The 13,946-nt window shown below is 41.6% G+C and overlaps 1 long non-coding RNA gene across 1 annotated transcript; it reads right to left on the bottom strand.

The window, feature by feature from the left end:
* Window positions 1-462: 462 nt before the first annotated feature.
* LOC110208404 (uncharacterized) lies at window positions 463-12,420 on the bottom strand. The gene is made up of 2 exons (XR_002324486.2): window positions 12,320-12,420; window positions 463-854 (listed from the first exon to the last, which is right to left on the bottom strand). It is a non-coding gene; the product is annotated as an uncharacterized LOC110208404 (long non-coding RNA).
* Window positions 12,421-13,946: the final 1,526 nt, after the last annotated feature.

Here is a 13,946-nt window from a genome sequence, read left to right as displayed (position 1 = left end):
AGGTAGTCAATATGTATGTTGAAGTCCCGTGGTATGAAGGTTGGATTTGGGGAAAGGACAAAAATTGTGAGCCAGAAGAAGAATTCTGTAAGGAAGAAATGGAAGTGACCGAGAGGTCTATAGACAATAGCTACCATGATTTTGATTTGTGTGGTAGATATGGATTATATGAACCTCAGAGAAACAGAGATTATTGAACTCTGTGAACCAGGGGGAGAACCTGTAAGTGGCAATGGGGAGCAAAAAAAAACAAAAACAAAAAACAAGATGGAGAGTAGGAGAGGGAAAAATTCTGAATAAAGGGAAATTTGCTGCATGTATAACAGGCATTCCAGAAGGGCATATTGGGAGATGTGGGTAACATTTGTTTTGGACTTGAGGGGATGAGAATAAGGAATTAGGTAGGGGGAAGAGGAATAGGGTCTGGATGATGATCTAAAGGAATTCAAAATCATTGGGATGTGTTGGGTATGCCCAGGTGTGAGTATATTTATCATTCAGTAGAGGACTCCATATCTCTCCCCAAGGGAGGCTGGAGACAAGAGCAACATGAGATAGAAGGCACATAGTCAGATGGGAGGATCTGTTTCACTCCTTTTCCCTCCAAAGTCTGGTGATTAGGCAGGAGATGGTGCAGAAAGAGATGAAATTCTCACTCCCTACTGACTTTCCTCTTCTTCTTCCCTCAGGACAGGGACAGCAGGAGTTGGAAGGTCTCTGGTAAGAGGAAAGGTCACTCCTCTTCTCACACAGAGGCTCTCCATACCTCAGGACACAGGAGATCAGGCTGGTGGGCACTGCAGGAGGGTGCAGATGAAAGTAATGCCCAGCCCCTGCTTCCCTCAGGGGATAACCTGCAGCAGGAGATAGAAGTCACAAGGTCAGAGGATTGCCCTTTTTCTAGTCCGAGACTGGAGATCAGACGGATGCAGCAGGAGGTAGAAAGTGGGATGGAAGTTGAGTCGGTGCATATAGGAATCACCCTGGCTCCTTGCCACTTTCCCTCAGGGAACATACGCAGGGAGAAATGAAAAGATCTCATTCAGAAGAAGGTGAATAAGAAAGAAACTAAGGAACTAAATAGAACTTTAAAAAACTTTTTTTTTTAGAGATTATACCTCTCTGGTAATTACTGAATGGGAATTTAAAAGAATTTACATGATTCTCATCTGTAAATGGCACCTTTGCAAAAACTGAGCTTGTGTTAGGACAGAAAGCTCTTGCCGAAAACATTTAGAAAAGCAGAAATACTAGATTTGTCATTTTCTTATCACAATGAAATAAAAATTATACTCAATAAAGGGCCTTTTAAGAAGATTTAAAAGACAATTGGAAACTAAATCATACAATTCTAAAAAACTAGTGAATTGAAGAATAAATTATACAAGCAATAGAAAATTTCATCAAAGAAAATAACAGTATACCACGAGCAAAAGGGTCTCTTGAGCTGAGTCTTGAAGAAAAATAAATATTCCAAGAGGCAGAAGAATGAAGGGAGTACATTCACTCCTGACTTTCCAGCCTTCTCTTCCTTCTTCTCTTTCTTCTCTTCCTCTCCCAGGCTAACTTCCTGTCCTAGTGAAATTTCTGTCCTGAAGCCCCTTTCCAGATTGGTAGCTGTTTCAGGAAAAGCCCAAGCCATGCTCTATTTCCTCTTTGGCCTTTTTCCCTCTCCTAAGTAGCTACCTTGATTCTGTGTGGGTACCTTTTCTTACCCTCTTACCCCCATACCAAGTTCTGGAACCCTAAATCATGACAAATTAACTCTATCATTCATTGACAGAGTGTGTCAATCTGCCCCCACAACAATTCTACCCACCCTACAGCCCCATTCACTGTACCTATAACTTTTTGGACCAAAGTGGCCTCTCCATGACCACCACTCCCCTTTGCCTCACCCATTAGAATATGAGCCACTTAAGGAAAGGGACAGTTTTTGCTTTATTGAGCAGTGGAGTGCTATGGTCAGAGCTAACCCTTAGAAAAATCACTTTGGAAACCATGAGCAGCATGCGTTAGGATAGGGAAAGACTAGGGGCAGGAAACCAGTCAGGTGTCTCTTGCAATAGTCTCTAGATGGAAGGTAATTAGGGCAGCCCTGTGGGTGGAGAGGAGAGGGATGAGAGAATGTTGAGAAGGTCGAAATAAGATTTTGCAATCAGAGATATGTGGGGTGAGTGAGAAAGTGAGTAAAGTGTGACATCAACATTGTGTACCTGGGTGACTGGAAGATGAGTGGTGCCTTTTATAGTAAGTTATAAGGAAGTTCAGAAGAGAAGTAGGTTTCAAGGAAGAGACAGTAAGTTCTGTTTTGGGCATGTCAATTTGGAGATGTCTACAGGACATCCAGTTCAAAACTCAGATCTTCTGACTCTGAGTCCTATGCTATCTGTTTCAACTATATGGCATTGCCTCTAATATTGGCTTTGCTTCCAGCAATCAGACAATATCCTGGGATTTCATAGATGCTGAGAGAATAATTCCTTGCCTGCACTGGTAGAAACCAAAAGTCTGTCATTGGGCATGAATTCCACCCTTTTTACTGGTGGATGGAGACAAGAAGTTTGGGCCTTAGAAAGATCGCAATTCTTAGCACAGGGGCCACAGGGCCTTATTTAGCAGCCTTTTTTTTTTTCATGCACAAGAGCCAAGAAGTGACAGAAAAGAGAAACTGTGTGTGTGCCTTATAATCTTCTACCTCTGCATAACATATAAATGCATTTCCAGAAGAGTTTGTGTGTGGGGAGTGTAGGGGGTGGTTAAAAATGCAAGCTTAGGACTTTTTTTAAAAGCAGAAACCACACTGAGACTCAGAGAGGAAATATGGTGCATAATTCAGAATATTTGATATTTCTCCAAGCCTTCACATTTGCCAGGGTCCCATCTTTCAACTATCAGACACAGCCACAATTGGGACATTATTTCTCTACTGGTCTTGTAGATGATCTGTGGGTCTGAGGCTCAGGCTCTCACTGGAGTCAGTGGGAGTCCTGCTGGAGTGGGGAGAGCAAAGTTAGACCTTGTGGTGTCCTCAGACAAACGGCTGTGGGTGGAACACACATTCATTCTCTCTCAAATTTAAAACCACTGCTTTCTGACCAGCAACTAGAGGCCCCTAACGCAAATGACAGGGTCCTCTGACATTCAAGGACTACTGTAAGAGGCTCTCTTTCTGCAGCAAGATCCTTCAGCCTTTTATGAAAAGTTGGGCACCTTGAACTTGGTAACACAGATTTATCACAATATATGTCTGGTGATTTATTGATGTTGGAAACAAAGAGGCAAGCATTCTCTTCCCTCATTCCTCCAAAGTTTTATAGAATTGTACCTCCATTTTCTTCCTCTCATCTCTCATCTAGGTAAGCAAATTGGCTCTTCTTGGAAAAGGAGGAAAACGTTGGCTGGAATAAGTTGGACGTGGCCTAAGGGATGACTTTGATGCCTAAAGAGATTTAATGCAAATCTGTATGGGGGTGGAACCTAAGGCACTGTCAACTGGAGTGGTAGGATGATGATGATGATGATGATGATAATAATTCAGTAATCATTTATTAAGCATCTTCCATGTTCCAGGCATTGTGGTTAGCACTGGGGACACAAAGAGAGACAAAAGACAGTCCCTGCCTTCTAGGAGCTTACAATCTAATGGAGGAGATGACATGCAAACAAATATATGCAAAGCAAGCTATATACAGGATACATAGGAAACAATTAAGAAAGGGAAAGCACTGGAATTGAGGGGTTAGAGAAGGCTTCCTATAGAAGGTGGGATTTTAGTGGAGACTTACAGGAAGCCAAGGAGGTCAGTAGTTGCAGTGAAGGAAGGAGAGTATTCCAAGAATGGAGGAAAGTTACAAAACTGCTTGGAGCCTGGAGATTAATTGTCTTGTTCATGGAACAGCCAGGAGGCCAGGGTCACTGGATAGAAGAGTACATGGCAGGGAGTAAGGTACAAGAAGACTAGAAAGGTAAGAGGAGTTATGAAGGTTATGAAGGGCTTTGAATTCCAAACACAGCCCTTTGTTTTTGCTCCTGGAGGTAATAATAATAACCTAACATTTAGATAACACAATATGCCAGGCACTATACTAAGCACTTTGCAATTATCTCATTTGAGAAGGTATTGGTAGAGTCCAGCCCTTCATATAGCAGAGTCAATAATGATTTGTGTCCTAGGGCTCACTCACAAAGCCAGCCTTGTCTCCAAACCTCCTCCCTCAAACCCAACTTCTACTTCCTTGTTTCTTGCCTCTGCTTCCAGTTCTTTTAGTCAGCTCCATTCCAAGCTTGTAGGCTAGGAAGTAGATGATCTAGGGAGGGTGTGTTAAAGCTAACTCCTCTGACCTCTGGGCCAGAGGGCTGAAGAATAAGGAACAAAGGAGGAGATGAAGAAGAGAGACTATGAATTGGCTTTTGTGCTATCTGGGGAACATGTTTGTACTGCCCCCTTTTACTTATGTTGTCTGCCCATCCAGTAATGCCATTCCCCTTCCCCTTTTACCTATCCAAGTCCTACCAGTTTTTTCCCTACAAATAGTATCCATTTTTCAAGTCCCACTTACTCTTGGAAATCTTTCTTGACTACTCCAACCCACACAGGTCTCTTCCTAAGGAGCTTTGATAGAGTATCATATACTTTATTTGTTCTCTCCTCTGTTTAATATGCCTCCATCTTATCTCTCTCTTGTTAGCACAAAGTCTTAGATTTATCTTATGTCCTCCCCGCAACCCCCCATAGTTCTTGGGAAGTAGAGGGAAAAGAGTAGATATGTATCTTTTAAGTGTTCATGGGTTCCAGTGAGTCCTTTGTATTTTATTCTTTTTGTGTGTGTGTGGAGGGCATAGATAAGAGTGGGGGTTAACTTGATTAATCACCCCAACCCAATTAAAGTAACTAATATTATTTTTACATTATTTTTAATATGCAGTGCACATTAATATGTTTGTCAGTTGAGAACCCTGGTATTAAATCAGTCAATCAAAAGCATTGAATTAGATCCAAAAAGTCTTTAGTTAGTCTGGAATGAGTGAAAAGCCAATGAATGAAATGAGGTGATGCTACACAGGAAATATATTGGGATTAGCTGAAAAGACTCAGTCCCAATTTGTGGGTCATGGATAAAATAAGTCAGTTCATAACCCAAACATCCAAGTGGCAGGCCAGTCCCCAAGAGAAAATCATTTTGGAGGGGGGAGGATAAAAAGACCCTCTATCTACTCTCCCCTCCCTGTCCAGAGGTTAACCTTATGAATTTCTAAAGATTAGAAAATTTTGGACTTCTCATTGGTGTCCTAGCTATGTCACTGCAACAGGAAATCTAAGACAAACTAGTCACTCTGAGAAAAAGCAGTTTCTTGGCCATACCATGAGTCCAGCAGAAATCGACATAACACCTAAGGAGAACTTCGTGAAGGGCCCATCAATGGGAAAGAAAGTACTTCCAAAGAATTACTCCCTTAGCCAAATGTCTGAGATTGAATCCATTTTCTTCTCAGTTCTATAGGTATTTATTGGAGAATGTGCTCCCAGTTCAGAGAGGATGTTTTATACCAACTATTTTCACTATAACTCCTTAGTTAATACTTATTAAGCAAATTATCTGCATAGCTAATTGATATCAACTGCTATTCAGTGAGAGAACACCAGTGGGGGCTTCAGAAGTGTAATACTAGAAAACCGCCTCTCTCCCACAGCACCTCAGAGTCTCTTAGAACCCTGAGGAGAGAAATGGAAGCTACCCCTGAGGGAATGAGACTTGGGGTGCAAGTGACTGTTAAGAAAGGAGCCTGGATCCTGTACTACACATGAAAACCTGTCTCATACCTGATATCCACAAAGGACTCTGTTACTTGCATTTGGAAAGATCTAAACAAAACTAACCCCTAAGTTATATTTTACAGGTTTTCTTGGAAAAAATCCATATGGGGGCATCACAAGACAAAAAGAGAAACTAATCTCTCTAGGGTTGGGCCCCCAGGACTGGACTCAGGTTCATCTGTGCCCAGTGAGTCTCGGAAGCCATGGTTCATATCTCATTTAAGTTTCACAAAAACTCTATTAAGAGAGGCAGCTTTGATGTCATCAATGGAAAGTTGGACTCACAACCAGGAGGACCTGGGTTTAAGTCTTGCCTCTGGCTTATACCCTGGTTATGTGACCCATGGCAAGTCAATTAATTTCTCTTAGAGTATTGTCCTAGGCAATTCTTTAAGACTTTGAGTTGAAGAGCAGGTATTGACCAGAGGAAATTCTTCACCAAGATCTCTTTAAATAGTCCAGTAAATAACAACAACAACAGCACAAAATTTAATTGACCTTAAGAGTCAGGTACCGCAAGTACTATTATCCTAATTGTACAGATGAAGAAATCAAGGTTTGGAGAGGTTAAACAAGTTGCCAGTGGTCACACAATATGAAAGCTTTTGTTGTGGTTGTTGAGTTGTTAAAGTTGTGTCTGACTCTTTGTGACTCCATTTGGGGTTTTCTTGGACAAGATACTGAAGTGGTTTGCCATTTCCCTCTCCAGTTCATACTAAAGATGAGGAAACCAAGGCAAATAAGGTCAAGTGACTTGCCCAGGGTCATATAGCTAGTAAGTGTGTGAGACTGGATTTCAACTCAGGTCTTCCTGACTCTAGGCCCAGCACTCTATCCACTGTGCCACCTAACTACCCTTAATTTGACAGCTAGAGATGTAAATTATTTTTTAAGCATTTACTGTATGTCAGGCACTATGTCAAGAACTTGGGATACAAGTATAAATAAGCAAACAGTGCCTGCCCTCAAGGAACTTACCTTCTAATGGGGAAAGGCAACATATCAGGGGAACTAGAAGAAAGTGTGATAAATTTCTCATTGTGGCATGTTGTACAGGTGGCTTGGAAGTGGCCTGGAGGCCTAGATCTGGGCAAGATAAGGGGAAAGCTCATCTATTAAAGCATGGAAACTCAAAAGCCAAGTCCAAGGTTCCAGTAAAGGAGGATAAGGACAAAGGCTGGAATATAGATATCACAGTGTAGAGATGGCCTGGGAGTTAGTAAGGGATGCAGTTTTCAAGTCAACATCCTTCTGAGATCAAGCCCAGTAGCCCAAGTCTACAACTCCATCCACAATGCCATGCTATTTCTCACTGGTCCTCTCCATTCCATGGCAAGTCTACCTAACAGACTGATATCTTGACGTATTTCCCAGCTAGGAGCTAATCTAACTTTGGTGCTCAAATCTTTAGTGCGTGAGGCATCAAGTAACAGAAGAGGGAGATATATAATATCGAGGAGTGGATGGCTGCGTATAAAGTGCTGACAGGGGAGTAGAGAAAATAAAACAATAACAACAATAATAATAATAGCATATGCATATGTGTATGTATTATTTATCTATATAACATTTACTATGTGCCAGGCACTGTACTAAGTACCTTACAATTATTTATATAACATTCACTATGTGCCCATGGTTCTTAACTTTTTTTTTATCACGTACTCCTTTGTTAGTCTGATGAAACATAAGAATACTTAGAATAATGTTTTTAAAAGCATAAAAGACATAGGATTACAAAGGAAAACAATTATGTTGAATTATCAAAATAGATTTTCAATTATCAAACCCCAGGGTAAGAAACCATGATATGATGCCTTAAGTTTTGCAAAGCACCTTCCATATGTAACTGGGGTCTGGCACATGCCCAGAGTGCTTCAGAAGGCACCCACACAGAAGACATTAGGGAGCTACATCTGGGACAATTGTGGTGTAGGGGAAGTACCTTGGAGATGCAGGCTGCGAAGCATGCCTAGACATCCTGTAACTGACTCCAGTCAGCTAAAGAGAAGGCTCTTTGATTGACTGTAGAGTGATTCAAAACACCTAACAGATTTGATCTCCTCCTTTTTGCCTCAGTGACCTGGGAAGGGAGTGGAGCCCGTGACCTTTTGACTTAGGAAGGTCTAGAGGCCTCTTTGTCATCCTGTTGTTCCAGAGTTAGAATTTGCACAAAGCACTACATCAATGCCCTGAAGAACAAGGAGTAGTTTGGGGGAGTGACCTTCAGTATCCCAGCCCAGCAGTAGCTGATGCTCAGGCTCCTCTGGTACTTATGCTGCAAGTGGACGTGAACCTGGTGGGATCAATGCCATGCAGGAATTCAGCTCACTTTTGGGCCCAAGCCCATTCCTCTACCCCCAGACCAACATGATGTAGAAGAGATTATGCCCCAAGAGGCATTGAGGGAAATGTCTGCATGTCTGTTCTTGCTTTATCTTTGAAGTAAATATCCCTCTGCAAAATCTAATGTAGTGGTAAGTGGTTAATGGAACTAGGAGTGCTAGTCACAGTGCCCTAACAAATTAGGGGGAACACAGCTGATGGAGGCTTGAGCCAATTTAGCAGAGGAAAGAGATACCCACAAACCACTCAGGTACCCTGGCACCCTTAAAGAAAATGTGACAGATTTGCTCCTGAGTGCACCAGAATATACAATCACTACACATACATTATCTCATCTGATTGCCCAACAGCCTTGTGGTGGTATTCAATTGTTTTCTCTTCGTGACCCCATTTGGGGTTTTCCTTGGCAAAGATGCTGGAGTGGTTTGCCATTTCCTTCTCCAGCTCATTTTATAGATGACGAAACTGAGGCAAACAGGGTTAAGTGACTCGCCCAGGGTCGCATAGCTACTAAGCGTCTGAGGCCAGATTTGAACTCAGGTCCTCCTGGCTCCAGACCCAGTGCTCTATCCACTGCACCGCCTAGCTGCCCAATAATCTTGTGAGGTAGATGCTATTATTATCCCCATTTCATAGATAAAGAAACTGAAATTGAAAGACCTTAAGTAATTTGCAAGGGGTAACACAATTGAGAAGAGTCTGAGCCAGGATTTGAACGAAGGTCTTCCTGACCTTAAGTCTGACACACTATCCCACTGTGCCACCCTTTCAGCAAGGGACATCAAGTGATGGCTAAAATTTGTGGGTCTATGGAGGAAGAACTCTGCTAGCACTTCCTGGTGTGTGGAACACTGTGACTCCTGGGCAAAGAACCCTGGCTGAAAATGAGTTTGGAGCAGCCACGTTTCATAGAGAATATCTGGATGCAGAGACAGTGGAAGTTTCCTAGTCCTGCTTCCTCCTAATGTGTTCTGCTGCTCATTTCTGAAGCCTGCTGTGTGAGGCCTTACTTATCGTATTTCCCCCTGAGTTATTTTGAGCTATGAGCCTTTCAATTTTGACGCCACATCTCACAGCAATTTGGTAGAAAAATACAATTGCCACTTGTTTAAAGAAAGAGTTTCCCCCCTGCCCTCAAACTATTTGGTTTCACCTTAGAGTCCTAAGGTGTACCTTCGCAGTACCCTGCAGTTGAGCCTTCTGGGGGCTATGTTTGTGTGTACATGTATAAATAGATATTTTTTTCTTTTTTCTTTTTCATCTGGAAGAGGCTGATTTGATGTGTGAAGAGAAAACAGGTGGATGGGGTGTGTTTATCAGCTGAGGACTGATTAAAGCTCATGCCTATTCAGCCTGGGGAGAACTGGATGTGATAGGTTCAGATAACAAGTGAAACGAGCAGGACCTCACAGTTCTGAAGGGATGAGCGTTACCATGGTTATCCCATCATCCAGCCTGGCAGATTTGCTGACGTGGCTCAGGAGAAAGCCCCAGGCTAGGATAGAATGAGGAAAACCCTGCAGCCTGGCAGGGTGAAGTATCTCACAGGTTTCTCTTGGCAGGCAGGGGTGGTCCTGAGCTTCCTTAAATGGCACAGAAAGGGGAGCATCAGATCTGGAGGGAGAGGGATCTGGGTTCAGTTTTTAGTTCTGCTCCTCACCACCTGTCAGATGTGAAAGGTAGAGAAATTTTGGGTAGTACAAAGGCTGCTGAATCTGGAGTCAGGAAGACTTGGGTGCAAATTCCAACTCAGGCACTTACTAGCTATGTGACCCTGGGCAAATCACTTAACTTGTCTGCCTCAGTCTCCTTATCTGTAAATAGAGATAATAAGAGCTTATATAATAGTCACATAACATTATATTATATTATTATAACATAATACATTAATATAATAATAGTTATATAATATTATTATTCTAATGTGAGAAGCCAGGGCAACAATGGGTATAAATCATTTTGCAAACCTTAAAATACCATATAAATATTCGCTATCATTAGTAAACAGAAGATAGTAAAAAAGTACTTGTCTGCCCTTGATAAGTTCAAGCTCTCTGGCTCAACTTGAAGTATATCCTAGGGTCCCTAAAGAAATGGTGGACATGAGGATTGAGTCACTTTCAGTAATCTTTGAAAGGTCGTGGATAATGGAAGAGGTGTCACAGGACCAAGTTTGTGCAAATGTCTCAATTTTCCCAAAAAAGGTAGGGGAGGGGAAGAAGCAGGATGGAGAAGTCTTCAAACTCTAGGCATGTGAATTTGAACTTTACTTCCTGGCAAAGTTCTAGAATATGTGCTTAAGAGAACAGCCTAAGAACACCTAGAAAAGGAGTGGTAATAACAAAGAGTCAGCATGGTTTAACCAAGAATGAGTCATGCCAGACTAACCTTGCTTCCTTTTGACAAAATTATTGAACTGTTAGATCAGAGTAATGTTGCAGGCATAGCTTTCCTAGATTTTAGCAAAGCATTGGATAAAATCTCTAATGCTATGCTCTTCATCTTGAAAAATATCAGAGATGTTGGCCAGACAATAAGACACTTAGATGGATTTGGAATGGGTTTAATGACCAGACCTAAAGAGTAGTTGCTAAAGGCTCTGTGTCAGCTTTGAAGCAAGTCTCCAGTCAGAAGACCTGGGTTCAAATGGCATCTCTAACACTATTTGAGTCACTGGACCTCAGTTTTCACTGTAAAATGAGTGGCTGGACAAGATGATCCCTAAGGTCCTTCCAACTCTAGTATTTTTTATAAAAGGTATGCTTTTATGTCAATTCTTATGCTTTTTACTCTGAAAAAAACCCTGTACTCACAAACTAAGTGTACTCCGTGGTGTGAAAATGAGTGTGTGATCAAGTCTTAAAAATTTTGGGGTTTTGTTGTTGTTGTTGTTGCTGGGCAATGGGTTGCTCAGGGTCACACAGCTAGTAAGTGTTTTGTGTCTGAGTACAGATTTGAACTCAGGTCCTCCTGAATCCAGGGCTGGTGCCCTATCCACTGTGCCACCTAGCTGCCCCTAAGTCTTAAAAATTTTAACTCTAAAAAAAGTATTAAAGGATCCTCAAAACAGCCCAATGAATCCTCTAAAACCCAAACTATGTTTTAAATTAATTATTCATGTTCTATGTGCTGTGTACAAAAAGACTCCTCTATGCCCAGGTTCTAGACTGCCCTATTCCAAGCTACCTTAATCCTCTAAGCATGTCCAGCCAAGGACTGTGTAATTTCAGGGGCTCAGGAAGGCCTCATGCTCAGATAAATAAATACCTTCCACATTGATGGCCTCTGTTTAATTCACAGAATCACAAGGTTTGAGCTGGAAAACAGCTTAGAGTTCATCAAATCCAAAACCATCATTTTATAGAGTAGGGAATTAAAACCTAGGAGTTGAAGTGACTTGGCCATCATCACAGTTAACAAGTCACAGAGTTGGAACTCGAACTCAGGTCCTTTGATTCCAGGTCCATAATTCAATTCATTCCATACTCATTGAATGCCTCTACTATGCACCAAGCATTCATTGTAAAACATACTGAAAGGGATAAACAGAAATAAATAGGGTACCACTATCTCCATTTTCTTCCCAATAATCCCTTTCACCAACTTGCTGAAACGTCCTGAGATTTTCCAGTGGACCCCTGAGACACAACATATTTGATCAGTCAACTAACATTTATAAAGCACTTACTAAGTGCCAGCCAGGCACTATGCCAAGTGCTGAGGATACAAAGAAAGTAAAAGAAAAAGGAAGCCCTTCTCTCAAGGAGCTCAAAGTCTAATGGAGGAGACAACATGAAAATAAGGTATAAGCAAGATAAACTGTAGATAATCAGTGGAGGGGAGGTGCTAGGATTAAGGGGAATCATGAAAGACTTATTGAAGAAGGTGGGATTTTAGCAGAGACTTGAAGGGAGCCAGGGAAGCCAGAAGGAAGAGATGAGGAAGGAAAGAGTCACAGGCATGGGGACAGCTGGTGGGACCAGTTGGAGCTGGGAGATGGAGTGCTGCATTCAAGGAACAGAAAGACCAGTGTCATTTGATGCAAGAGTACATGGCTATATGGAAAAGAGTAGCTGGAAAGGTGGGGGAGGGGCACATTACTCAGGGTTTTAAAAGCCAAATAGATAATATGATGGACTGAAAGAACTTGTTTACCTTTAGTGGAAAGACCAGTGGATTTGTAATCAAAGGAGCTGGATATAATTGCTGATCTGCCGCATATCACCTGTACGATGACCTTGGGCAAGCCAGAGTAGCCTCATCTGTAAAATGATGGAATTGGACAGATGACCTCTAAGACCCACCCAGGCTCTACATCTGTGATCTTATGACTCATAGAGGACTGCTGGGGTCTACCCTCTCACAAGCCAAGCCACACAGCCCTCCTTTGTGCTTAGGGCTTTTCCCTTAAGTCTCCCACATATTGTAATAAAGAAGAACTCTGTGATATGAAAGTACTACTCACAGTGAAAGCTGATTTGAAGTATGGATATGCCATCTGAAAGGAGTGTAGCATTCTATCATCATCCATGCCTCCCACAAGAACATAGAGCATCATTTGGGTCTTGTTTTAGTTGGTTTGATTGCACCAAGTTCCAAATCGTCATGATCTATTCTGTCACAAAAATCAGAAATCAGTCTTAACAGATCAGCCAACCTGATAGGCCCTCCAGCACAACATACACTTTGTTTTCTAAATAATAATAAGAAAAGGCATTTGTAAAGTACCTACTATGTGCCAGGCTGTGTGCTAAGTGATAAGGATACAAAGAAATGCAAAATAGTTCCTGGGCCTCAAGGAACTTAAAATCTAATTTTAAACTTATTTTATTTTCAATTGACAAACATTTATTTTCTTTCACTCTTTTCTCCCCTCCAACAACTGATAAAAAACAAACAAAAGAAAAACAAAACCCTTGTAACAAATACAAATAGTCAAACAAAGCAAATCTCCATAATCACCATGTCCAAAAACATATGTTTCATTCTGCATCTTGAGTCCATCACCTATCAGGAATTGGGCAGCATGTTTCCTCACTGGTCCTCAAGAACTCTGGTTGGTCACTGCACTAATCAGAGTTCTTAAGTCTTTCAAAGTTGTTTATCTTTGTAATGTTGCTATTTTATAAATTATACTAGCTCTGCCCACTTTGCTCTGCATCAGTTCATACAAATTTTCTTGGATTTCTCTGAAACTGATTCATCATTTTTTGCAGTATAATAATATTCCATTACATTTGTATAGTATTATTTGTTCAACCTTTCCCCAATGGATGACCTCCCACCCCAGTTTACAATTCTTTACCACTACAAAAGACCTGCTATAAATAATTTTGTGCTATATACCATACACTGTGCAGCGATTCAACTTTCAGAAAACCAAGAACACCTGATCCACCAGCAGGAGGCTTAGGAGGTTTGTATCTGGGCGCTAATGCCCACCCTCCAAGATGGTATGAATTTCATGCTAGGAGGAGGGTTAGCTCTCCAAAGACCCCTGCATGTCTCTTTTGTCAACTGGTAGTCAGCAGCACATGCCTCTACAGCCCTCTAGCATTTTAAATAGTGAGTTGAGGAGACAAACATGGCAATAGTTTCTAGTCCTGATGACCTCCTATTACCCTGTCACCAGAAACACCAGGGAGGATTTAGGAAGACAGCAGATAGAGAAGCGGCAGTGGCAATTAGCTACACTGAATTCCTAGATACTGGCAGTACCATTTACCCACTTGATGGTCTCTTTCGAAGGTTCAAGTAGAAACAGTATCTAACTCATCACAAA

Source organism: Phascolarctos cinereus, unplaced genomic scaffold (assembly GCF_003287225.1).
Source record: "Phascolarctos cinereus isolate Bilbo 61053 unplaced genomic scaffold, phaCin_HiC Scaffold_2;HRSCAF=192, whole genome shotgun sequence".
NCBI classification, from domain to species: Eukaryota; Metazoa; Chordata; class Mammalia; order Diprotodontia; family Phascolarctidae; genus Phascolarctos; species Phascolarctos cinereus.
Note: the sequence above shows the minus strand (reverse complement) of the source record. Positions and strands in the feature narration are given on the sequence as shown.